Raw genomic sequence first — 26,176 nt, 5'->3', positions numbered from 1 at the left:
GAATAAGGTTGTAGGATTATTATCTACTGAAGCATTCAAACCTGATTTTGCAGGTTTAAGATACCTTTAATCAAGAATACAACTAGACAGGCTTAAAGGCCATGTGCTATTGTAAATTAATGATTTTCCACATAAAATGATTTTAATCCAAAAAATCGAAAGCCAGTCTATAAATGTAGCCCTATGCTCTTGCCAGCTTCTCATGTGAATTACGTAAGATTCATTAAAAATCAATCAAAAATATATACACAAATGTGTGTATATGACTGCATTTACACATATATAATATATATATGCCTAAGTCTATATATGCATGTTTATACTTAGTCCTTCTCTACATACATATATTTGAATGTTTAAATTTTCATAAAAGTGTATGTGTATGCATGTTCATATGTATGTATTTATCTGTACTGCTATCTACCCATCCTTATCTAACCTATTATCTACCTGTCTGTCTGTCTGCGTGTCTGACAGGATGTTTGTCTGTCTATCTTTCTATCTAGCTATCTAGGTATCTAGCTATGTGCATTTGTGCATATGTGTGTGGAGAGAAAAAGAGAGAGATATATTTTCTAAAATAAATCTTAGGTGTTTCATTATATGTCATATGCCTTTGATGGAGGTGTGAGACTAGTAGCAGATTTGCTGGTGCTGGGTCAACTATGTTGGGGAGTGTATGTGTATTTGTATATTTATATTTTTAAACATATATAAATTTTTTGGTACAAGATGTGAACTTTTTAAGGAAAAGATGAACAGGGAGATCATTTCAGATATAGTAAACAGCATGAACAAAATCACAAAGGTGTAAATTGATCCATTGTTCCTTATGTACAGAGCATACACACATACCCACATACCTATATGAAAGACTTAATAAATCTTCCTTGCTGATAAACATTTTGAATTCCTTCACAGCTACCTTACACTTATTATTTCTGTTTCTCTATCTTCAAGGGGAAAAATATATAGAGGCAGTTAGCAAATATGCTGTCTAGAATCCAGGGAGTCATATAAAATCTGAACTATTATAAAAACCAAAGGCAAACAGTGTAGCAATTGGAATATAATTCTCACTACACCAAGGGTCCCTTAAACATACATTCTTGAGAAACTTTTTGTCATAGTCAGTAATAAATATGTTGTAGCTAGCTTTTAGTTTGTCGTCTGCAGTCATAGATTCTGGCTTTGGTTTAAAATTCTTCATTTTCTTTGATTCCTTATTTGTAATCATAAAGTGTTCTAACATTTGCCTGCAGCACATATCTCAATCAGACAGGATCTGAGAAAGAAGTGGCTCCATGTGAAAAGATCCTAGTCTAAAAACAAATTGATAACAAAACCTATTTGAAGATTTCAGTCTTGGAGAATAGAGAAGTTTATTATTGGTGAGTAAAAAGACATATGGTTAAAATCAATGATTTCATGATAGGCTTTTTTCATGATCCTTACTTCTATTGGACTCTTTCTTTGTTTTTATGTCAAAACATTTGTGATTTCTTTTGTTTGAGTGTTTCTTCCACAATACAAATGTCTACTGGTATTCATGTCAGGAGAAAAATCTGGAATTGTTGTGGTCAAAAAACTTCCTCCAAGGGGTTAAGTGGCTTACCCAAGGCCACACATTTAGGTAATTATGAAGTGTCTGAAGTTGGATTTGAACTCAGGTACTCCTGACTCCAGGACCAGTGCTCTGTCCACTTCCCAAATTTCGTTTTTGATTGAAAGATTCAATTCGACAAGTCTTTATTTGGTGTCTAATATGTATCCTTCATTGTGGAAGGTAAAGAGGAACACAAAGAAACAATCTCTGCTATCAAAGAAGCTGCATTTTCATCTACATTTTTGCTTTCAGTTTGTTATGACCAGTAGGATCTTGTACATTATAGAACTTAGAGTGACCTCTATGACACAATAAGTCTTTGGAAGACTTCAGGTGAATCTGAAATATTCAAAAACATGAATTAAGAGCTTATTAATGCTCAAATACTGAAATGAATCTAACATCTCATCAGTGTGGATATTCCCTCCAAAGATGAAAATCACAAAAATTATTGAATGGAAGCTAGTTATTCTATTTGCCTATACTGGGGACTGGAGATATTCATATAGATCAAATGAAAGGGAGCTTAAATTCGAATAGGCAAACGTAACACACACACACACACACACACACACACACACACGGGAGCAGAAAAGGAGGGAAGGAGTTGAAGATGTCTGGTACAAAGAAATGATTTTAACAACCAGGAAATCAGAAATAGGACTGGTAGACAAATTTGCAGGCATTAATGAAATAAATACCTGTAGACCTATGAGAGGTACAGCTATAGGTCTTATAAGTCAAATGAATTGTATACTATATAGTATCCAAGATTCATTTCCCTTTGACATAAATCAGGATGCTTAGGTCACCTGGCACCAAGTTTTTCATCAATCTCTGAATACCTGTGGAGACACTGACTAGGAGAAAAATTTTGCTCTGATCATCTCTGCAGGGTTGCTGAGCCAGATGAGCCACCAGTCTTCCAAGATGCTTTTCTCTCTGTGCTTCTATTAAACTGGTCTTTCTTCTATATGCAAACAGAACTATGTCTAACTAATTTACATTTATATCATCCCATATATTTTTAATGGCCTACATATTTTATATGCTAACCTCTTACATAAAAAATAGTTTATATTAACAGATCTTTTACAAAGCAGCTTGAAGTCTTTTGAGGACATTATTACATTAATTTCCATAAAATTCCTCTGAAGTAAAAGCATTATTCTTTCCATTTTCAAAATTGGAAACCAGATTGAGTCAGAGGTTAAGAACATATGAAAAAAACTGGCCAAAAAACACCAATCCTTGATTTTGTTGAGAAGAAAAAAAAAAACAGTATTAAAAGCAAACCATTTTTTAGTTCGAGTTGATTTGTGGATATTTTTTAGTTTTTTTTTTTTAACCAGATAGTTTTCATTTGACTTTTGAGAACCTGCCTAATTTAGTACCACTAGACTAGATCCTCAGGAATATTTTTTTTCTCAAATTGTAGCAATCTTCCAAGAGTGTACTCTAAACACAAATGTATTGATAACACCAAAGGTCCAGTCTTCTAAAGTAAATAATAGCTACACATGTCAGTGATTTTCTGAATTGTTTTCTACAGTCAGTGCTAAATGCAATATTAAATATAAAAAATGGAAAATCAAAATTCATATGGCAACTTATTTTTAATTATAAAATAGTTGAATCTCCTGTTTTTCTAAGAAACTCTCCCCTTATACCATACTAGCCCACCTTTTTAGCCTTTGAATTATTATCAATGGTTTCTGTCAACATAAATCCCAATAGTATTTTGTGGGCAAATTAATTTTGGGAACATCAGCATCATAGGAGGTACTTTAAAAAAAATTTCTTGTATACTAAGTCAAATGTGTGTGTGTGTGTGTGTGTGTGTGTGTGTGTGTGTGTGTGTGTGTGTGTGTTTAAACTGTGTATTGAGAAGAGTATTACCTCCATCATATTAGTGAGATAGAATGCTGGGATTCTGGACAGGATGACCTTGATTCAGATGCTGCTTCTGACACTAATTATCTCAGGTTGCAATACTTCTTTGAACTTTATAACTTCTCTTCTAAGTTCAATATGGATTGCTCTTTATATTGATCGAAGGACTTTTCAAAATAGAAATTTCCTGTACTCACAAACTACAGAATTTTTTGCATATTTGGCCGGTAGCTCTCCACTACTGAGGTCAGCTCTCTATGTCTAATGTCACTTAACCTCTCAATGTAGTAGACTTTTTTAAATAATAAATTTCTAAAAAGAATAAAAAAGAAAACTTTTTCTTAAAAGATACTATGGACAATGAGGTAATATCACAAATGGCCTAAGTGGTACAGCATCCAGATTCTTAGAGGAGAAGCTAACTGAGTTATAGGAAGACATAAACAGTAAAACTATGATAGTGCTGTACCTCATCATCCCTCTCTAAGAATTAGATAAGTCTAATCATAAAACATATAAGAAGCAAATTAAGGAGGGGTATAGAATTTTAGAAAAATTAAATTTGCTAGATCTCTGGAGAAAACTGAATGAGAATAGAAATGAATATACGTTCTTCAAAAAATCCTGGAGAGACTTACATGAACTGATACTGAGTGGAGTGAGCAAAACCAGTAGAACATTGTACACATTAACAGCAAAATTTTGTGATAACCAGCTTGGCTGGTCTTTTCTCAGCAATGCAAAGATCAAAGACAATTCTAAAGGTCTTGTAATGAAAAATGACATCCACATCCAGAGAAAGAACTGAGTACAGACCAAAGGAAACTATTTTCTATTTTTAAAATTTGCTTTATGCTTTATATTTTTCCTCTCATGGTTTTTCACCTTTTGTTCTGATTCTTCTTTCACAATCTTCTTTCACAAATATAGAAATATATTGAACATAGTTTATGCACATATAGAACCTATATCAGATTAAGAATTTGACAAAAATTAAATGTTCACTATTTCTGCGTGTAGTTAGAAAAACAAATAAATAACTTTATAGTAAAAAAAATTCTACTCTGCTGATTTTTTATATTGGAAATTCCATAAATCAATGAAATGGTAAGGTCAACCAATTACAAAGAAATAAAACAATTTTAAAAAGCACTTAACTTTATATTACTATGCTAAAGTAGAGTTTTTAACATTTATTTTCTTCACATATGTATATATATATATATATATATATATATATATATATATAATTCCCATACATTTCATACTAATTTGATCATTATAGCTTATTCTTCATTGAAATGAATAGGTTTTGGAATTTCTATACATTGTAGGCAAATTTCTTAGCAGAAATATGGAATATAAATTAGATATCTAGTCTTTAAGAAAAATAATTTACCATACTGAATATGAAGGGAACTTTAAAGTATAGTAGCAAGAAAACTAAAATTAGAAGTCTTGGATTCAAATTCCACCTCTGTTTCTTCAATCAATAAATGTTTAAGTGCATAAGATATGCCAGGAATTGTATTGTACTTAATTCTCTTATTCTTACTTTTCTTTAATATAATATGAGGGTATTTTACTAGATGATCCTATTATTTCAAACATTTTTTGTACTCACTTTCTAAATGTTCACATCTTTCCCTTTCCTGGTGCTGTTGCCTAGTTTGACAATTATGTAATATGGAATGTGGCAATGTGAAACTATATAAAGATGTAATAATAATTTGATCTTTAGTTTAAAGATCTTCTTCCAAAATCTATTAGCCCCTTGATCAGAAGACTCCACAAGTCATCAACCAGGTGATCCTGGATGGTCTATCCCTACTATATGGATTTAGAAGAAGAGCCAAGATGGTGGAGTGGAGGCAAGAATCCCCAGAAGCTCTTCCCCAGACTACTCCAAATGCCTTAAAATTATGACTCTAACCAAATTCTAGAGTGACAGAACCCACAGAAATAATTTCCGCAGTCCAAGACAATTTGGAAGATCTGTTGGAAATGTCTGTTTCATTGAGGTTGGAAAAGGTCACAGGGAAGCTCAGGACACACCAACCTGTGTGGGAGCAAACTAATTCCAGCCATGCAGGAACAGCTTGCAGGGCACCTGGGTCCATGGGGGGCACCTGGGTCTGTGGCAGTGGGGGCAGATTTCAGACTTCTCAGTCGAGGGTTTGCAAAGGATAACTTGGAAGGTAAGTGAGAAAACTCTGCTGCGCCAGAGTGAATGAGGATCCCAGTCCAGCACAGACCTCAGTGCAGCCCCAGTCCTAGGAACCTGTGGAGCCACCCAGTAACTGCTTCCAAAGTGCTCATTCCTCAAAAAATAAATGGGTGGGGAAAGACTGCAGAGGTCTCTCTGTTCTCCATGGGGCAGGAGTCTATTGCTTTGCCCATTCTCAGAACCAGGTTACAGTCTAAGGCTCCATAGTAACAAAGAAGAGCAGGGACCCTCCTCACAGTTGTAGGGAAGAGGGGGATGAAAGCCTGTGGTCATCCACAGAGCATAGACCAGGAGAGCAGTTATAACTTCCCATAAGACCTTGAAGTAATTGAGGTCTCTGGGGGCTGTACCTCCCAAACCCTCAAAAACTTGGGAAAGTGCATTCTCCACCCTGGAAGCAGAGCCCCATCTTAACAAATAGTTAAAATCAGATCATACACTAGAAAAACAAGCAAACAACAGAAAAAAAGGATCTGACCTTAGACAATTACTTTGGTCCCATGGAGGATGAAAATGAACACTCAGAAGATGACAAAGTCAAAGCTTCTATATTCAAAGCCTCCAAGAAAAATAACAATCAAGTTCTGGCTATGGAAGAGCTCAAAAAAAGAATTTTAAAATCAAGTAAGGGAGACAGAGGAAAAATTGGGAAGAGAAATGAGAAGAATACAGAAAAATCACAAAAACCAAGTCAGTAGCTTGATGCAGGGGATACAAAAAAAAATTACAAGAAAATAACATCTTAAAAATCAGTTTATATAAATTGGGAAAAGCAATCCAAAAGGTCAATGAGGAAGAGAATACCGTAAAAAGCAGAATTGGCCAGATGAAAAAGGAGATTAAAAAAAAAACTCTTTGAAGAAAATAATTCTTTCAAATGGAGAATGGAATTAAGGAAAACTGGTGACTTTGTGAGAAATCAAGAAACAATAAAACAAAGCAAAAAGAATGAAAACCTAGAAGAAATGTGAAATATCTCAACTGTCCTGGAAAATGGATCATGAAGAGGTAGTTTAAAAATTAGTGGGCTACCTGAAAGTTATGATTAGGAAAATTTCAAGAAATTTTCCAGAAAAATTGTCCTGATATCCTAGAAGCAGAGGGTAAAATAGAATTTGAGGCAATTCACTAATCACCTCTTGAAAGACATCCCAAAATAAAAACTCCCTATTGGATGGATTTGCTAGTCAAAAATTTATGAATTTAACAGAAGACAGTGATAACCAAGGAATGCAGTCACAATTTTATTCCAAAATATCAAAATTAGAGAGTACTAAATACAGAAGGCACTGAATTTAAAAGCTCTATAAGGCTTTTTTTTTCTTTTGGAGGCATAGAAACAATATAACATAATACCTAATTTATAAGGATAATTGCAGCAAAAATAGGAAGCTGCAGATAGTGAGAGAGGGTGAACTCCTCTATGGTCTCATCCTTATCACTTCATTTCAACTACAGGCAAAATTCCTTGTTATAATTCTTTCAATTGATCTCACCTTGTTTAAATGTCAGTATACTAAACTGTCCATGTGTGCATCAAAAAGGCAACCTATTCCCTTTATATACAAAAGAATTTATCAGGACATATCGAATAAATTCACTTTATGTATCAGGAACTTGGTAGTAGATCATATTTTGTGAGTATTATTCTTGATTTACTTGAATCATTCTTTCATCATATGCAGACAAATAGGCATAATCTGTTTTATGGATGTTGTTTACTTATTTTACAACTTTTCCTTAGAAGTTGAAATCCAGGAACACTGAGCATTAAGAATAATCAAATGACTTCAATTATGGCATATGCGATATAAGTACAGGGAGAAGTCTTAGGAAGAAACTCCAAAATGCTTCTGTTTCCTGTTAAGCATTTTGATAATTTACAGTGAACAACTTTGGATGTGTGTGTGTGTGTGTTTGGGGTGGGGGGAGAAAGCAATGATTCTATTCTACAAAATGCTCCCCTTTCTCTAGCTTGTGCTCATTAAAGATTTGCCTTTGTTTTCCTGAAAAAAATTGTAGCCCTACAGATTTTAATTTTTAAGGAAATTTTAGGGTAACTGTAAAAAGGAAGTCTATATGATATTAGTTATACTCTAGTGTTCATTGCCAATTGTTAACAGGATCAAGACAACTCTTAGAATGTGAAAATTTGAAGGAAGCTTAGTGACCAACTAGCCTAGTCACCTCTTTTTAAAATGTCTTCAGGACTAAGACAGCAGGAATAATCTACTAAAATTGGGATTATGGGTATTGGAAGGCTATCAAATGATCCTGTCCTTTCCTTCTAAATTTCCTTCATCACTTCAGGAGTTCGGAGACTTGGAAACTCATCACTAGCACTTCATGAACTTGTCTGATACATCTAAGAGGAGATAATTAGACTTCTTTGCTCTAGGAGCTAGTAATTAAAATAGGAAAACAATTTGTAAGTAATAAAATTTCTTGTGCAATATAAATCATCTATTTGTGTGCTTATGATTTGTTTGTGTGTGTGTTTTTCATTTGAACCTGTCTGTATACTTTAATGTAAATCAGGTGCCACCTTCAGTATCTTGATTTTCCACACTGTTAGGAATATCTCCCCTTTAAAATTAATTTGCGTATATTGTCTCTTTAGTTGGTAGAGCACATGATGTTTACTTTCAATAGATTATAGACTCCCTGAAGGCAAAGACTTTTAATTTTTTAATTTTTTTCTCATTAAGAAAAATTTGAAGGATTTTATATAATGCCTTATACCCAAAAATACTGTTTTGGTCCTTGCTGTTGAATTTGATATTTAGATATTCCACTGACTCTGTCATCTCATCATTGTGCATATTTCCTCCATTGGTCCAGATCATAATAAAATACAATTCAACAAATAATTATCAAATAGCTATTATGTATAAAGTACTATTAAACCCATCTGGATTTGAGTTTCCTTATGTACTAAATGATCTACTAGATGACCTCTAAGGTCTCTCCCAATTTAAAATTCTACAACCCTATGAATAAAATACATGAAACAAAGTGATGGTGTTATGTGGTGCATGCCCAAGAGACATGTTCTTATTTATAGAAGATATGGAGAGCTCTTCCTATTCTTTCCACCATCTCTACTTCTGACAAGCTATACTTCAGTTTTGAGGATATTGTTATTCTGGAAATTCATTTGCTTAAAATGTACAAGTTTTATATACACATATACATATATATGTATATATGGTCTGTGTTTTATCTCTATAGAATCGTCCCTCAGAATGATCTTGAGAAAATCAAACAGGGCTTTTTCTATTCTGGAGCTAGTCCCTGCAATCTTTCATCTTTTCTTTTTTGACACTGAGTTGATTAGAAAGTTAACATTTGCCTATCGCAATATTTGACTTACTGTTCTATTTCAGTGATGTATTTTCCTCTTCTAAGGTAAATATTGGATTGCATTTGTGTCTCCTCTTTGTACCTCTATGTATTAGCTCCATAATAATAGTTCATATTCACATCAAGGATGTTTCCTACATATAGAGTAGAAATCTGCAGAATTTCATTGACTAGGGGCAGGAATCTAGTGAGAGCAGACATTTCTCATTATCACCAGTATAAGACCTAGTAAAATTGGCATGTGAGTAATTTGTCTACCACAACTGAAATACCAAAGTTAGAGAACCAGTTTTGAAGCTTGTGTTGGGATTTGGAATTTCTTTTGGATTCATTTACATTCAGACTATGAATTGACTTTGGATGAATTACTTTAAATTTCTGGGTCTCTTTTTCATTATCTTTATGTAACACCTGAGTTATGAATGGAGAAAGAGATGTCCTTGTTTTTCTTTCTTTTTAAAGCAAAATTCCTGGAAGGAGAAGACAGAACCCCTGCCAATGCAGTCTTTGGTTGATAAAAAAAAAAAAAAGGACAGAAAAGAGTAAGGAGAAAGAGGTGGAACCATCAGAACTGCCCAGAAGCAATTTTCTCAGAGCACTCCTCAAGAATGAAGAAGTGAACTTATATGCCCTTATATGCCTTTCTAATTTTGATTCACTTTAGCAAATATGCTTCAATCTATATGAGTGAGGAATGCTTGCAGGGCTATACAACATTGGGAAAAAGATGAAAAACCTGTGTGAATAGGAGCTAAAGCTATTGGTAAGTGAATCATTGTTTGAAATGATCTGATCTCTGGAACAGAAAAAGAATTTGGGAGGAATAAAGAGGGAAATGAAGGAGATGAAAGGATTAAGTAGATACCATCTATTCCTACTGAGTTGAGATCTAACAAATCATTCAAGATTTGAAACAAGGGTTTGATCATGGTGGGCATGAGCTAGAGGAGTTTGAGCTTGAAATATCACCAGAGGATTTTAGCATATTTTGTCCTCAGAATAATAGTTTCGTATCTTACTGTCAATGTAAAACAATCCCCCTCCCTCCTTCTTTCTCTGTCTCTGTCTCTCTCTTTCTCTCTTTCTCAGTCTCTCAGAGAAGGAGAGATGAAGGTGGAAGGATTCCCTTTACATGATAAATGAGAAAGTTTGGCTAATTGATATCAAATATTTCTTCTATTTCTAAAGCACATGGAGATTCACTTCACTCCTTCCTTTGTGATCTATCCTGGTTCCTACCTCAACATCCCTTTTCCTTTATGTTGTTCTCCCAAGAAAATTTATTTTTAAAAAGAATTTGATAAAGTGACTAATTTTGTCTTGCTTGAGTATGTGATAGCATTTTAATAAGAAAAGTCATTGATTTAAGGGAAATTGGAATTCCTTGCCTCATCCAACAGTATCCTCAAAGGGTCCTGAAATCACACCCTACTCATTATATACTTAGATATATGTCAACCTGAAAATGAGTCCTCTCTAAACAAACAAATCTGAGGGGAATCATGGTGTTGAATAGGCATTGGATTTAGAGTTCAAAGACCCGGGTTCAAAATCTTGTTCTGATATTTAGTAACTGATGGTGTTTGACCTTTGTTCTCAAAGGGAAGTGATATCATGCCAAACACATGAATTGAATTGAAGTGAGGTGGGGCTGTGCTAAGTCACCAACCTCACTTTTTCCTCCAGCATCACCTGGGTCCAGTGACCAGATATGAATCAGGATGACTGAAGATGACCCTGGTTGTGGAGCTTCAGGATTAAGTGACTTGCCCAAGTCTGCAAAGTTAATGTCAGAAGTTGGATTTGAACTCAGTTCCTCCAGACTTTAGGGGCAGTACTCTACCCACTGTGTCATCTAGTTGCATAACGATAACTTTGTAGGTTTTCTATCTGGGAGGAAATTAGGTAAGATGATCTCCAAGTTCTCTTCGAGTTCTAAACGCTATGGAGGAAAATCAGTTGTCACTATCACCTTGCACAGAATTTATTTTTGCCTACTTTTTGTATTTCAAATTATATCTGAATCATAAGTAAATCAGCAAACTGTCAGATCATCTAAGAGGACAAAAACACAAACTATTCCCTGTTAGGTGCCCTGAGGTGGCCATTAGACATTTTAAAACTATGTTAAATTGAAAATATAGTGTATGGGAAGAAAATAAAATACCAATTTAGGATTCAAGAAAATTGTGTTTTACTTCAAAAATCTGTCAGTTTTCTTTGTCATCTTCAGCAAATCACTCCCCTCATTTTTTGCGCTTCAAATTCTTCAGTGATAAAAGGAAATGGTTTGAATATTTTGTGTTTAAAGATACTTTCAGTGAGATGAGTCTATTATTCTACTACCTGAAGGTAGTAGAAAGGTTATTCCATTTATGTCATTTGGTACACTTACAATGACACTAATTACAACTACGTTTAGGCAAAATGGGACTAACAAAGTTTGTCTTTTGCACTTTAATTTTAGAAAAGCATCTTAGAAATCTTTTGGTCTTATTCCTCATTTCAGATTTGAGGAAAACTTTAGCCCAGAGAAGTACCTTGACAAAGAGTATACAGGGTGTGAATTGCAAACTTAGAATTTCAAATTTAGTTGTTCTAAATATCTAAAGTCATATAACATGAATGTCCTTTTCCATATACTTTTTAAAATTTTTCTGGTCTCTCACAATTTACTGTTCATGGATGCATATACACATCTTTTCTTTGCCCCTTAGTCTACACCATCAAGACTTGTTCTGAAGAAAATCTTTGATTGGCTATTTCATTCATTTTTTTCTAAATATAAAAGAAATTCCCCTCACCAATACAGATTAATTCTCACTTTTAAATTTAATCTTAGAGAACTGTCTGATACACTGAGAGGTTAAGTGATTTACCTATGGTAATACAACATGTATAAATCAGTGTCAAATCTAAAAATATAAATGTTGTACAGGTCATCCCTAGTTTTCCACAGATTTGAGTCAAAGGGGTCTTCGTGGGGCACCTAGGTGGAACAATAGATAGAGCACAGGCAAAGTCAGTATATCCTCAGATTATTTTATATATGATGAAGACCAAAAATTCTTAACCTGAAGCCCATAAATGTCTGTTTTATTTTTTTAATATTTTGATAAATCTATTTCAATGTAATTGATTTCTATTGGTTACTATATGTATTCTATTTTATGCATTTTTAAAACATTATTTTGGGAAGTCCATAAGCTTCAGCAAGCAATCAAAGAGATGAAGACTGTCTCTCTCTCTCTCCTCTCTCTCTCTCTCTCTCAGACACACACACACACACACACACAGACAAAGGCCCACAAACACAGATTAAGAAACCCTGACAAAAATCACATGAGGATATGGATTCCCTGAGAGGAAAATAAACTTTAAGTCTTTTATATTGGTATTTCCCTTCCCATGAGAACTGAAGTTTCCCATTCATTTTTCAAGATTAGTTATACATTCTACTAAAAATGTAAAGACTCACAAAGATTAAAACATGACTGTTGTTTAGAAGTTAATGAAAACAGAATCTAGCCCAGAAAGTAAGAATTTCCATCCCTCCCCAATGCCTCCTATCCCCCACCATGGAATACTCTCCTTTTTATATCTACCAAGACTGTAATGAACAGAAGACTTCTGGTGGGAGGTGAGGTTCAGGGATTCTTCTTCTGCATGAGCATTTTCCTCTACGGATCCTCTAGTGAATCCATACACCTGACCTCATTTTTTTTTTAATTTTTTTCAAGGCAAATGGGGTTAAATGGCTTGCCCAAGGCCACACAGCTAGTTAAGTATTAAGTGTCTGAGGCCAGATTTGAACCCAGGTTGACTCCAGGGCTGGTACTTTATACACTGTGCCACCTAGCTACCCCTACCTCATTGATTCTTGACTCTTGTTGCTGTCTTCTTGTTCTCCTGTAACATATGGAGAACATCAGAGTTTTCAAATGTATAACTCTTGATTTAATATGGCCAACAAAACTTCCAATTACACCTGAATCAGATTAAAATGAAATTGGGAAATGTTTAACAAATGAATGCAAAAAGTAGATAAAGTTTATGCTTTTGTAAGTCAATATATAGCAATATATAACAATCCATTTCTGTTTGAGATTGGCATCTCCTTTCAGAAGAGACTTTTTCTTCTTTCCCCTTTGGGGACATTATCAAGGAAAGAAAAAAAAACAAAACTCACAAAAATTTAAAGCACCTACTATGCAAAACATTATATTAGGTTCTATGCATGACTGCCTTGCTCACAGTCCCATGGGTAAAAGCTCTGTTAGAATAGTCAAAGAAATTCAGGGTTCAAGTCTACAAAGAGTCTTCAAAGAACTCATGAGATACCAATACTGGTATACCAATGGGGTAAGGCAATGGCCTACCATAGAATGGTATGGAATAAGGAAAGAAAGTGGAATAGCAGAAGAAGGGCAAGGAACCAGGAAATGGATTCTAATTGTGTCACAGAAAGCAAAAACATATGGGCAATTATTCCCTCAAAATTAGGGTCAAACTGGTCTTAGTCATTTTCATTGGCTTACAGTCATAGATCCCCTTGTCATTCTGTTGACCCACTGTGATGAGCTGTCAATATTTGTAACTAAAGAACATCTTAATTTGAGTTAGTGAAAAATAATATTATAATTTTCCTCACCCCCCCATCCAAATTCACAAGCCATCCAAAATCTATCTGTGAAAAATGGAGCCCAGGATAAGAATTCTTGTATTAGAAAAAAATTTTCTGCACAAGTAAAGTTACCTCTAAGTTTCCTTCTACCTATGATATTGAGTGATACAATGCTTTCGCAAGGCAAATGAAAGAATATTGGCAAATATAGTTTGTGGTCTCTGTGATCCTGGGTAAATCATTTCATTACTATCTGCCTCAGTTTCCTCATAAATAAAATGCAGATGGAAATGATGTTACTTCTCAGGGATGTTTGAAGATTAAATGTGATATTTATAAAATGCTTCATTTAAAGTGCTTTCCCCCTTAAATGCTATATAAATATTATTTTTGCTATGATATGATAATCCTATTAGATATATTTCAATCTACCTCTATCATGTTTCCCTATTTAACATGCTTTCTCTTGTTTTTTTAGAATCATCATCTCAGGCTATTAAACTGACAAAGACCTTATAAATTACACTCTTCCCATTACATAGGTCCAAAATTTCAGATAGATGTGAAAGGTTATACATGCATTGGGAAAATCTATTCTCTATAATAGGTTGTAGAATCAGATATTTAATTATAAATCTTGCTTTCTTCCAGGTTTATTTATGATAATGCTCATAATCTCCTCCCTCCATCACCCGCAATTCTCTTAATGTATACATATTATATGAAATTATTTCTTTCAATGATAGGTCTACCTTATAGGTATATCTTTTATTTTAAAATCTGCTTCTTAATGTGCCCCAATTAAACTGATGAATTCTGAGGCCCTTCAGTTATTGTTTTACTTTATGCTGACCTATTTTGTCCAGCTCTTATTTTCATACATGAGGATCTCAGAAATGTGTGAATTTCTTATCTGCGGGTAGTCTTACTTCTAAGCTATCTTTGAATTGAATTTTGGCAATGAAATGAAACTGCCTTTTAAATAGTAATTCAGAGAAGAAGACAAGTGTGTTTAAAAAAGATAAGTGAGCGCTGAGGCAACCTCTAACTTCTCCCTCTATCTTCTGTTTGTTTTTCTGCAAAATGATGAGACTGAACTAGATAATCTTTTTTTTTTTTTTAGGTTTTTGCAAGGTAAACGGGGTTAAGTGGCTTGCCCAAGGCCACACAGCTAGGTAATTATTAAGTGTCTTGATTTGAACCCAGGTACTACTGACTCCAGGGCCAGTGCTTTATCCACTACACCACCTAGCCACCCCAGAACTAGATAATCTTTATGGAATTTTCTCACTGAAATTTCATGATCTATGATTTTATAAACAAATAAGACAAATAATGGTATTTAATTAATTTCTGGTTTTTCACTGCTAAGCTGTGTGACTTCAAGTGGTATTTAGTGCCTTAGCTTTCCCTTCTGTAAGATGTAACTGATAATATCTGAGTTATCATGAAAAATAAAATAAATGACATGTGAACACCTTGGAAAATCAGTACTCCATAATTTTATTGATGATATATTTGCGGAAGTCATGTGGCTTGCCCTTTTCTTTTCAGAGAGAAGTGTTTCTTGGTACCTGTTTATACCTCATGGAACTCTTTGCTTCCTTTCTTTGTCCACCTGGAGAATCATGCTTACATATGGTTGCTCTACCCAAAGGAAAGTGCATTGCTTAAAATAGAGCTCTACACAAATCAGACTTTGCTAAGACCATTGGGATTTGAGTGGAGTTTTTCCAGCCCAAATCACTCTGGCTCTCACTGATTGCCCAATAATAAGTCCTGGTCCAAATTTCTGCTGACCTTTGTTAGGGTTTTGATGGTTTAGAGTGAGTGAGTATAAATAGCAATTTTTTCTGTTTTGGCCAGAAAACCTAAGTGTCTTCCCTTCCAGGTTGATGGAGTTTTTTTCAGTATGTAAAAGAAGTTTTCTTCTTCCTCATTTTTTACCTTTCCTTAATCACTGAAAGGGTGTTACCTCAACCACACTAAGACCTGAGGAAGACCTTTAGATTAAAAAGTTCACAGTCTTCTACTGAAACCTGGGTCATCTCCAGTCATCTAAGATCTTGTCACTGAACCCAGATGGCTCTGGAAGGAAAGAATTAGACTGATGACTTTTCACAGCTCTATCTCTCTTAAATCCAATTCACTTGTAATTAAAGATGTCACCTTCCTAAAGTCATTGCTCCTTTTCTAGAACAAAAGGACAAATAATAATAACAACAACCAGGTTCTGTTTTCTTTAGTGCTTTCCCTGGCTCAGTTCATCCACTAGATCTTTAAAGCAAGGTTCCTTCAACTTCAGGATACATATAGTTTGAATATCCCAAGCAAGTAAAGACATCCTGGGTGCAATGGGGGGAAAAAGAACAATTTGTACCTGATGGCCATGCAGGCAGCTGAAGCAGGTTGTGGAGTGCTTAAAGCTTTTCTAGGCATTGAAAAGGTCAGAGATCATCCATTTCATCCTGGGCTCTTGCCAGTCATCCTTACCTTTTAATTGTCACTGGAATAAGATGACTGTGGAAGATTCCTCCCTCACTTAAACCCAATTCATGAAGCTAGGTGGCACAATAGACAGAGTGCTAGGTCTATAATAAGAAAGACTCATTTCTTAAGTTCAAATGTGGCATCAGATACTTACTAGCTGTGTGACCCTGGATAAGGCACTTAACTCTATCTCTTTCCCCATCTATAAAATGAACTGGAAAAGGAAATGGCAAACCACCCCAGTAGCTTGCCAACAAAATTCTGGATGGGACAACAAAGAATCAAATATGACTAAAACAAACGAACAACAATGAGAAGAAAAATGACTTGTCTGTGTAGATGAATAAACAATTCAAGAGATAGTAATTAATAATCAATTTATTAAGGTAACTGATAATAAATTGATGATCCATGGTTTCCTTTGGTAATGAAGATGGAAATACTGAATAACTTCAATATTCTTTCAAAGGGAATGTCCCTGCCAGAAATCTTACACTTCTTTTAGTTTGAAGAAATTCCCTAAGAGATTTTCTAAGTTATTGATGACAATTGAAGACTGTTATCAACAAAGTGATTCATATAAAATCAAGGCTTCTCTAGGCATGCCCAATTCTAATATGAAGTTGCCCTTGAGGAAGTTTTTGAGCATCCATTTCACCAGTTTGCCTAGCTTAAAACCTGTTTTGTTCTCCAGCATGTGGGTGGGAGTAGGTCCTTTTGATTGGCTCTCTGTGCCTTTAAAACTGGTGACACTGAGCCATTTGCCATCTTTTTTGTCATTTTTTCCTACTGTACTCTTCTCTGCTATACCAGAGTGAACAATGTATTCTGAAGCAGAGAGCAGGGGAGAATTTACCTTCTCTGTTCTTTTCCTTACCTTAAGGACTAATGAATGGGCAGGGGGATATGTGGTTCTGTATTATGTTGAATGGTCTCATTTTAAGGTGGCAAAGGTGATTCCCTAAGGAATTGGGGTGTTTGAATCATGACAACCTTGGAATTGGGATTGTCAGTGAGGTGGTGCTGTCTGCCAGCCCAACATGGAAACCCTAAGAAGTCATGGTTTCTGGGATTCAATGAACTGAGGAACTCATTTGGAGGGGTTTTATCTAGGACAACTTTCCTATTTGTGAAAGGGGCAATTTCAAAATAACTCAAGGTCCTAAATCCCTCAAGGGAGAGCTCCATATGCCTTAGAAAACAGTGTGTGGGTGAGGTTTTTGTTTGAGATGAATGTAAGTTTTACCTTTGTTCTTTCTTCTGTTCATGGATTGAGAAAGACCTTGTAAAGCTAATATGGCATAGTATGAAGAGATTATTATAAATTTTGTAAAATGTTTATATTATTGGCTTATTTAAGGAACTTTGTGAAATGTTCTTTGTTCTACGAGTCTTTATATTTGGGGATAGTTGTGATTCTCCATATGATAATGTGACATTTGCTGTTTTGAGACTTTCCCAATGCCCAGTTTATTGTTTTAAGGATAGATGGCTAAATTTTAGAGTTGAGGAACCTTAGATGTCACCTAGTATAATCCTCTATCTGTATAGTTGGGGAAACTAAGACCTGGGAAGTGTTAAATCATTTGTCCAAGTACAAATAGGTAGAACATGACAAAGCTCAAATTTAATCTATTGAATCTCATTTTGCTCTATCACATAGCACCACTTAATTAATATTCATTGATAAAATGATAGTTTTTGTTCAGTCCTCATACCTCTATATCTCTCTGCAGTTTTTGAGTCTACTTCTGAGCTTTTACTTCTGGGTACTCTCTCCTGTTTAGGTTTTGTAGAACTGCTCTCTTTTAGTTTTTATTCACACCAGTTTGTCTATTTTGCTGAATTGTGATCATGCCCACTATCATTGTGTCCTAAGGGTCTTTCCTTGGACCTCTTTTCTACTTCTGTGATATCTCAATTCCCATGGACAATTTTCATCTCTTCTTAGAAGCTTCTCAAATATATTTATCCAGCCCTAATCCTTCCTGACCTCTAGGGTAACATTTCTAATAAAATAAAGGTATCTCAAATTCATTCTGTCCAAAACAGAATTCATTCCTCATTCCCTCAAAACTGTTCTCTTTTGCAAACTGCCCTATTACTGCTAAGGGTACCAACTGACAACTTCTGTTTCATCCTCCATTCCTGATTAGTATTTATCCTATATATTTAATCTCTTGCCAAGTTATGTTGTTTCTACTAGCCCATATAGTTCCACTTCTCTCCTTTGATATTGCTGCAACCTTGATGCAAACCATCAAGACCTTATATTTGGACTATTGCAGCATCCTCATGGTTGTTCTTCCTGCTTGGAGTCTTTCCCCACTTCAAATGCCAAATTGATTTTAAAGTGCAGATAAGACCACTTTCTCCATTTGTCTTACTCAATAGCTTCCAAAAACTCCCTATTATTACCTCCAGAATCTAATAATACTCTCTCTATTGAGCTTTTTAAACTCTTCACAATTTAGAATCTTATATCTCTAGTCTTCTTAGATTTTAATTCCCCTTTCCCCAATCTAAAATCAAACTATACTGCTGTTTTTGCTATTCTTCCTGCACAACCTTCTATCTCCTGATACTCTACTTTTTTCCCCCTCTGGCTCCCATACTCATACTGCTCAACCTCCTGGCTTCACTGGTCTTCTTAAAGCCCAGTTGAACTCAAACACCTTGCAGAAGAATGAATGCTGAGAACTTTCTTTGCATGTGGTTGGAAAAATAAATTAATAATAATTTTTTAAAAGATAGCCCTAAGCCTAGTTTGGATGGCATTACACATTCCAAGTCCCACCCAATTGTTTTCCCTTTGAGATCATTTCCTAAGTATACTGTATTTCTAGTATGTAACTGACTATTGGAATGATGCTTTCTTCATAAGAATGTAGACTTTGAGGGCCTTGTATCCTAATATATATAGGATAATTTCCAGAACATAATAATGACTTGATAAATCCTAATGGATTGACTGTCTAAATGATGAATATCATCATATATGTTAGTGCATCTTTAGTTCCTTTACTTATTTTATGCTTTACTAGGAAGACATTCTCTTTTTCATTTGTGTTTTGTTCTGCCAGCTAACTATACTCCATTTGGCTACAGTTTAAAGATTTTGTTGTTTGAAAGTTACATTCCCCCCTCCCACCTGAATATACATGCATTTGCTTCTGTATCATTAATTCTGCACCCTGATACTAAGCTTGGATTGCTTTATTGCAATAACTGTTGTGGAATGGATTGTTGAATTAGCAATATGCAATAGGATGTCATTTCATAACAGTATTTTATGGTTTAAAAACACAGGTTTTAATTATCTCTGCCCCCCACTCCCCTCATTTCTTTTGCATTGACTGCCAAAGATCTTTATTACCTACAAACAGAAACCCATGATGGGGAAGTAAAATACAGAACAGGGACAAAAAAAGTCTCACACAGAAATGGAATGCTGGGATGCTGACCTCTGTTTTTCTTCCCTGCAGTTTGTCAGCCTTAGGACAATGCAGACAAATGAAAGCAAAAATTTTACCCTGATCTAAAATATGTTCAGATTTATTCATTTAGATTAACAAACACTTCTGATGCTTTTCTTTAACAAGTGTCTGGAATATTTGAGACATAAAATAATGTTTTATTTCTTAAAAAAATATACCTTGAACCATTAAGTTTACCTGTGGAAAGAAGAAAGTTGAGTAGAAAGAGTTTAGATGGGGAGAAGAATTTTCTTTTATGGAAAGAGAATGTTTCTTAGAATGAAATGATAGGAATTCCCAAATACCTCAATATCAAAGTATATTGAATACCTCTTTAGTCATTTTCCCAGTTTCTTCAATATCTAAGTTATTCTTTAACCCTCTCTATCTTTTCCTATTGAGATAGAAAATAGAAAACAATAGAGCAGTCAGATTCTTGGAGCAACAGGTGAAAAGGGGGTGTGAACCAAATAACACTTTTCCATTTTTTGTTTTTTTTTATTAATTGGAGGGAGTTTGTTTTATTTATTTCGCTCATTTTAAAAATGAGTTAAAGGAAGTAGAGAATATTTAGGACAGTGATCTAAAAATGGGATGTAATTATAGCTTGACCGGAATCCAAATTCTATATTATTTCTACCAAACCAGTCTTCTTTTCTCCTTTCTGTAAATACCATATCTCTTATGACAGAAAATTTAGCTTTTCATGCCATTACAAAGAATAGTAAACAAAAACAAGTTTATATGATGTATGAAATGATATGTTGAATTCTGCTCAGAGGTCAATGATTCTGAGTTGAAGGTCCCTTGCTCTTGGATTGTTCAGGTAGAGAACAATACATTATAGACATAAACACGTAGAGGTATATGTTCATATATATATATGTATATATATATATATATATATATACATATATATATGTGTGTGTGTGTGTGTGTGTAGTCATATATCTGTACACTCACATTAAAAACACAGATTCTGTGTTAATTATCCTAATATAAAGCCCTATACAGAAGTGCTGCTGTCATCTTTGCCATTGTCAGAAACAAAGAGGAAGAGGAGAAGGAGGAATTGAAGGGAATGAATGTATTATGTCCTAGGGAATGTACTAAAAACTGCATAAATTTCATTTCATTTTATTCTATGGATAAAATATTAATTATGTATGCTTTATTAATATTGTCTTTCAATTTGGGGGAACCAAAACACAAGTTTTGGGTGGACTTAAATCATGACCTAAAACTAGCACATGGTGTGATGTAAAATTCCTTGCATCCATCTAGTTTCCCCTTGTATTCTTCTACTTCTCTACCTTCTTACCTCTACAGTAAACTATTGGGTTCCCTAGTTAGACTGACTTGCCTATTGATAAACACCTCAAACTTCCTTTCTGTTAGAGAATTTCTACTACCTACTTGAGGCCAATAAGAAAATAAAGCGTCCTTATTCCCTTGTCTGAAACTCTATATAATGTAAAACTCAGAGATTTGGAAAGGATCCTTCTATCAACATTTTTCCTCTACAAAATTACCTAATAAATTCTTTCTAAAACTTAGATTTGGGAGTTCATTCTTTTGATTAACAATCCTCACCTTTGTGGCTGGTGTTATTTTTGCTAGAACCAAATGGAAAGAGGAGAAGAGGAGGAAGAGAGGAATGTGTGCCCTTTAGAGTCAAATCAAAAGCAACTTTCCGATGCCAAATCTAAACCTATTCAGAAGAACTTTTGTGAGGGAAGGAAGAGAATCTAGAAACTATTGAGAAACAAACCTTTGAGAATATCGAGGATTATCCATTTTTTTATAATGTTATCCTTTTCTTTGAAAATTTTGCAGTCTTGGTGATTGATTGATTGATTGATTCTTGTTCTTCACAATCAAAGAAGACTGTGACATTGAATGAATGATGGCATGACATATATATCATGTTGATTATAGTTAGAGGAATGTTGGGAAAAGACATCCCTCTTAATGCATTTTCCAATATTATTACCTCATGGTCTGATTTAATAGGAAACAAGACTTCTGATAAAGTCCTGGATGTTGTGAGAATGCTACATACCAACATTGACCACAGTTTGACAAGGTGTAAATCCTAATAAAGATTTCATATTACATACAGTTAGAGTCCAGCTTAATTTACCCAACTTGTTTCTATTGAACATGATCCTATACTTACTTAGAGGATGTAATATTTTCTCTAGGGAACAAAGCAAGGGAAAATGATTTCTCACTTGGTTTCAAAGACTGAATATTTGGTGAAGTTTTATACTTTCTTTGATGGGTTGGCTTTTGTTTGGTTTTGGGATAGGGTTTAGAGTAATGTGGGAAAGATATTTAGGGAAAGAAGTTTCTTTGGCTATGTAGCTGCGTGGCTATGTAGCATTCTCAAAACATCCAGGACATTATCAGAAGTCTTGTTTCCTATTAAATGAGACCATGAGGTAATAATATTGGAATTGCATCAGAAGTAAAATTTAAATGATCAATTAAAAGAAGGAGATGTCATCCATATGTGCATTTATGCAGATGTATATTGATTCTCATGAATATGGCATATGAAGGTCCTTGAAGAAGATAATCATAAAGAGAAATTAACAAGAAAGAACACTTAAATAATTAAAAAGAATGAACACTTGGCTTTATGACAAACTCTGAAATGAAATTCTGAAGTCCAATGAAACTCTTTCAAATACCAAAATCTCATCAACAAATTATGATTTTTTTCATTTTTTAAGTCATTATATGACTTTTCCCTTCTCAGTGACAGCTTTTGAACACTTCCTTCTACCAAATGCTAATGTGCATGAAGGATCCCAGTTGGAACCCTTGCAATATTTATTATTTTAAAAAAGAAAATAACTTTTTATCTTTTTTGGGAGGTTCTGGGAAAGTTAGCTTTTATCCATTGTCTTCATTGAGATCTTTTGGGGTCTGTCACCATGCCTATGATTTGACAGGTTTAGGCTAGCTGAATCTTTATTTTCAAGTCACTACTCAGTTATAGGTTTGAAAGCATTAATATTAGATCACTGTTTCTATCCTCTTACCCCTATTCAGTACTAAATAGATTATGTACATGTTCTATACTCATAGAAATCATAACAAATAATCAAAACTACACTGTTCTGTCTAACAATGATCAAGTACATATAGTTTTCTAGAACCCAATTCTATAGTTCTTTGAAGATTATTTTAGAAAGGATTCCAAACCATAATGAAAATGGAAATTATTTTGTTATTCTTTTTTTTTTAGTTATTTTGCAAGGCAATGGGATTAAGTAGCTTGCCCAAGGCCACACAGCTAGGTAATTATTAAGTGTCTGAGGCCAGATTTGAACTCAGGTACTCTTGACTCCAGGGGCAGTGCTCTATCCACTGTGCCACCTAGCCACCCAGGTTTTGTTATTCTTAACAAAGTAATTCTCACAACAATATTGTTCTCATTTTACACACAATGAAACTGAGACTCAGAGAAGAAGACCCAGTTAGCAAGTCTGTGGAAGGTATTTGAACCAAAACTTGCTTTCTGTAACAATACAAAGTTGACCTCTTTAATATGAATATCTTAATATTCCACAAAATTCATAGATATTCTGAGAAGGTAACTTTGGGGAAAAGCAATACGACCACCTCCATCACCACCACCACCAACAATAACATCATCAACATCACAACATGTAAAGCCACACTCCATAATTTATTGATCAGAAGCTCAAGTTATTTTCTCTACTGAAAATTAGGAAAAGGGACAATTTTTGCAAACATGCTTGCAAGAATAATAGCAATTAAATTGTGCTATTCAATACCATCTGTTCATGTGAACCTTCTTTACCCTTCTATTTTAAGAGAATTCAAAGTAATGGCAAATAGGAGATTTATGTTTCCATAACTAGAGGCAAAAGGTGACACACATTTTTTAATCCCTTGGCCATATGCTTAAGTTTATGCAAAACTATATGGTACCTTTTTAGTGTTTTCTAAGGGATGTTCATGCCTAACCACATTAAGAAGTTGCTAGAGATAAAGATACTCTTCATTTTTTTTTTAATTTAAAGCAATGGGGTAAAGTGACTTGCCCAAGGTCCCACAGCAGAGGTCAGATTTGAACTTAGGTCCTCCTGACTCCAGGGCCAGTGCTGTATCCATGCCACCTAGATGGTTGTGGTAAAGATATTCTTTTTGGTCTGCACTCATAACTGTCAAATGGAGGCAATGTCCCCACTATTGTTTTAAAATTAAGAACAGACTGCTATAAACTGTATGACACTTTATGAAGACTGAACATACAAGAGACTACTTAAAAGGCATCATAGTATAATGCTCTAATCCTGTAATCAGGAAGATCTGAATTCAAAACCTACATTTGATCATAGGAAAATTGATGGGATCATAAAACTATAGTTAGAAGAAAACTCAAAGATTAACTAGTATAATCCCTCTCTCTTCATCTGACAAATGAGGAAAGCTAGTCCAAGACAGATCAAGGCTACATAGTTATTAAATGTCAGACAATGGAATTAAATATAGGTAAGTAATCTGACCTCAGACTCTATATTAATACCATTGTACCACATCACTTGCATAAAATTGGGGTCATGACACCTGAAGTATCCACTTCAGATGGTTATTGGTTTGTTGAACCACCTAACCATGTTAAGAAGTTGCTAGTTGAGGTAAAGATACTCTTTTATAAATTTAAGACAATGGGGTAAATTGGTTCAAATGAAATAATCAATGTGAAGCACTTTGAAAACTTGAAACTTCGCATTAAATAGGTAATTTATCATTTACCTCTAGTTTGTTTATAAGATTATTTGTGTTATGTAACAGCTGTTACATTCCACATGCAGAAAAATTATAAATTCAATTTACTGAAAAGTATAAAGAAATTAATCTGACAAATTTAATTATAAAATCAATGATTATGTTGTTGATGATGATGATGTTGACAGTAATAGTCTCTTATTATTTTAAGAAGTTTTGCAAAGAACTTTATAAAAAGTTAAGCTTAATTCTCACAACAATATTGTTCTCATTTTACACACAATGAAACAGACTCAGAGAAGAAGACCCAGTTAGCAAGTCTGTAGAAGGGATTTGAACGAAAACTTGCTTTCTTTTTCTTTTCTTCCAAATCGGTTATTTTTGTATGATAGAATGGCACAGTATTGAATGAGTAAAAAATCAAACTTGTTTGTATTAAACACTTACTATACACAAACAGCTGTCATGTAATTGTCTTGAAGTCAGAAAGACCCAAGCTTATTTCCTAATACTGTTAATAGTTGAGTGACCACTGGCAAGTCAATTTAATGTAATTTGAGAAAACCATCTGAGATTTATCAATCATATTATAGGTGGGCTGCAATAGACTACGTTAGTGTAGCAAAAATATTCCTATGGTTATAGATTCTTAACATTTCAGAAAAATTGCAATCATGTGGGGTTGCAATTTAGATGAATAATATGGGATTATATTTTCACAGATAAACATAATTTTGAATTTTTATCTTTTCATTGGTTAATTCAGATGACTACACTATTTTAAATCACTGTATTGATTATTTTAACAGTATCATAAATGAATAAAGAAATCTTTTAAAGAAATAAATAGAATAGTTCCTACTTCACCATTGCTGAGATTTGTTACACTTCATGTTCTAGATGAAGAATACCTGACTTTTAACTATGCGTGCTGGAACCCCTCCCTTTTTCCTCTTCTTGTCAAGGATTCCTTTAAAAGAAATTCCTTCCTTTCTGTTACTTAGCCAGGGGCCCTAGTAACAGAAAGGTCTGAGACAGAAAAAACTCTAAATCTAATATATTTCTTGCTTTCAAAGAAAAGAAAAACAAAAATAAAAGAAATAGAAGTGGTAGAGAAATTTGAATAAAAATGTTCAAAGAATGAAGGTACAATATAAATGGAACTTTAGATCCTGGAAATAAAGGAATTGGAACAAATGAAAAGAAAAGGAGTTAAGAGTAAAAGTAAGATTGTACATGTGAGTGACTTTTTAAGGTCCCTCTTAAACCTCTGACTTAGTGCTATTCATCTTTAATACTTCTCCTTATGTATCATAAGGAAGCAAATAAAACTGAACCAAACCAAAATAAAAACAAAACCCTGAGTTTTAGTTTCAGGATCAAGCAGACCTTAGTATTGATCTTAATGTCAATCAGAAGATTTCCCCTATTCCCCATTTCATCATTATCAACCAGATCAGTCCCTTATTGCCTGAAATCATTTTAATAAGAGGTGAATTCCAGAGAGCAATTTGGAATTGTGACCAAAAGGTTATAAAACTGCACATAACTTTTGATTTGACACTACCACTGCTAGATCTGTAACTGAAAGATATTTTTAAAAAAGAAAAGAACTTATTTGTACAAAAATATTTATAGCTGCTATTTTTTGTGGCTAATAATTGAAAATCAAAGGACTGAACATCAATGCTCAAATGAACTATGGTATATAAACATGATTGAATATTATT

Source organism: Macrotis lagotis, chromosome 8 (assembly GCF_037893015.1).
Source record: "Macrotis lagotis isolate mMagLag1 chromosome 8, bilby.v1.9.chrom.fasta, whole genome shotgun sequence".
Taxonomy (NCBI): domain Eukaryota; kingdom Metazoa; phylum Chordata; class Mammalia; order Peramelemorphia; family Peramelidae; genus Macrotis; species Macrotis lagotis.
The sequence above is the reverse complement of the archived record's forward strand: the minus strand, read 5'-3'. Positions refer to the sequence as shown.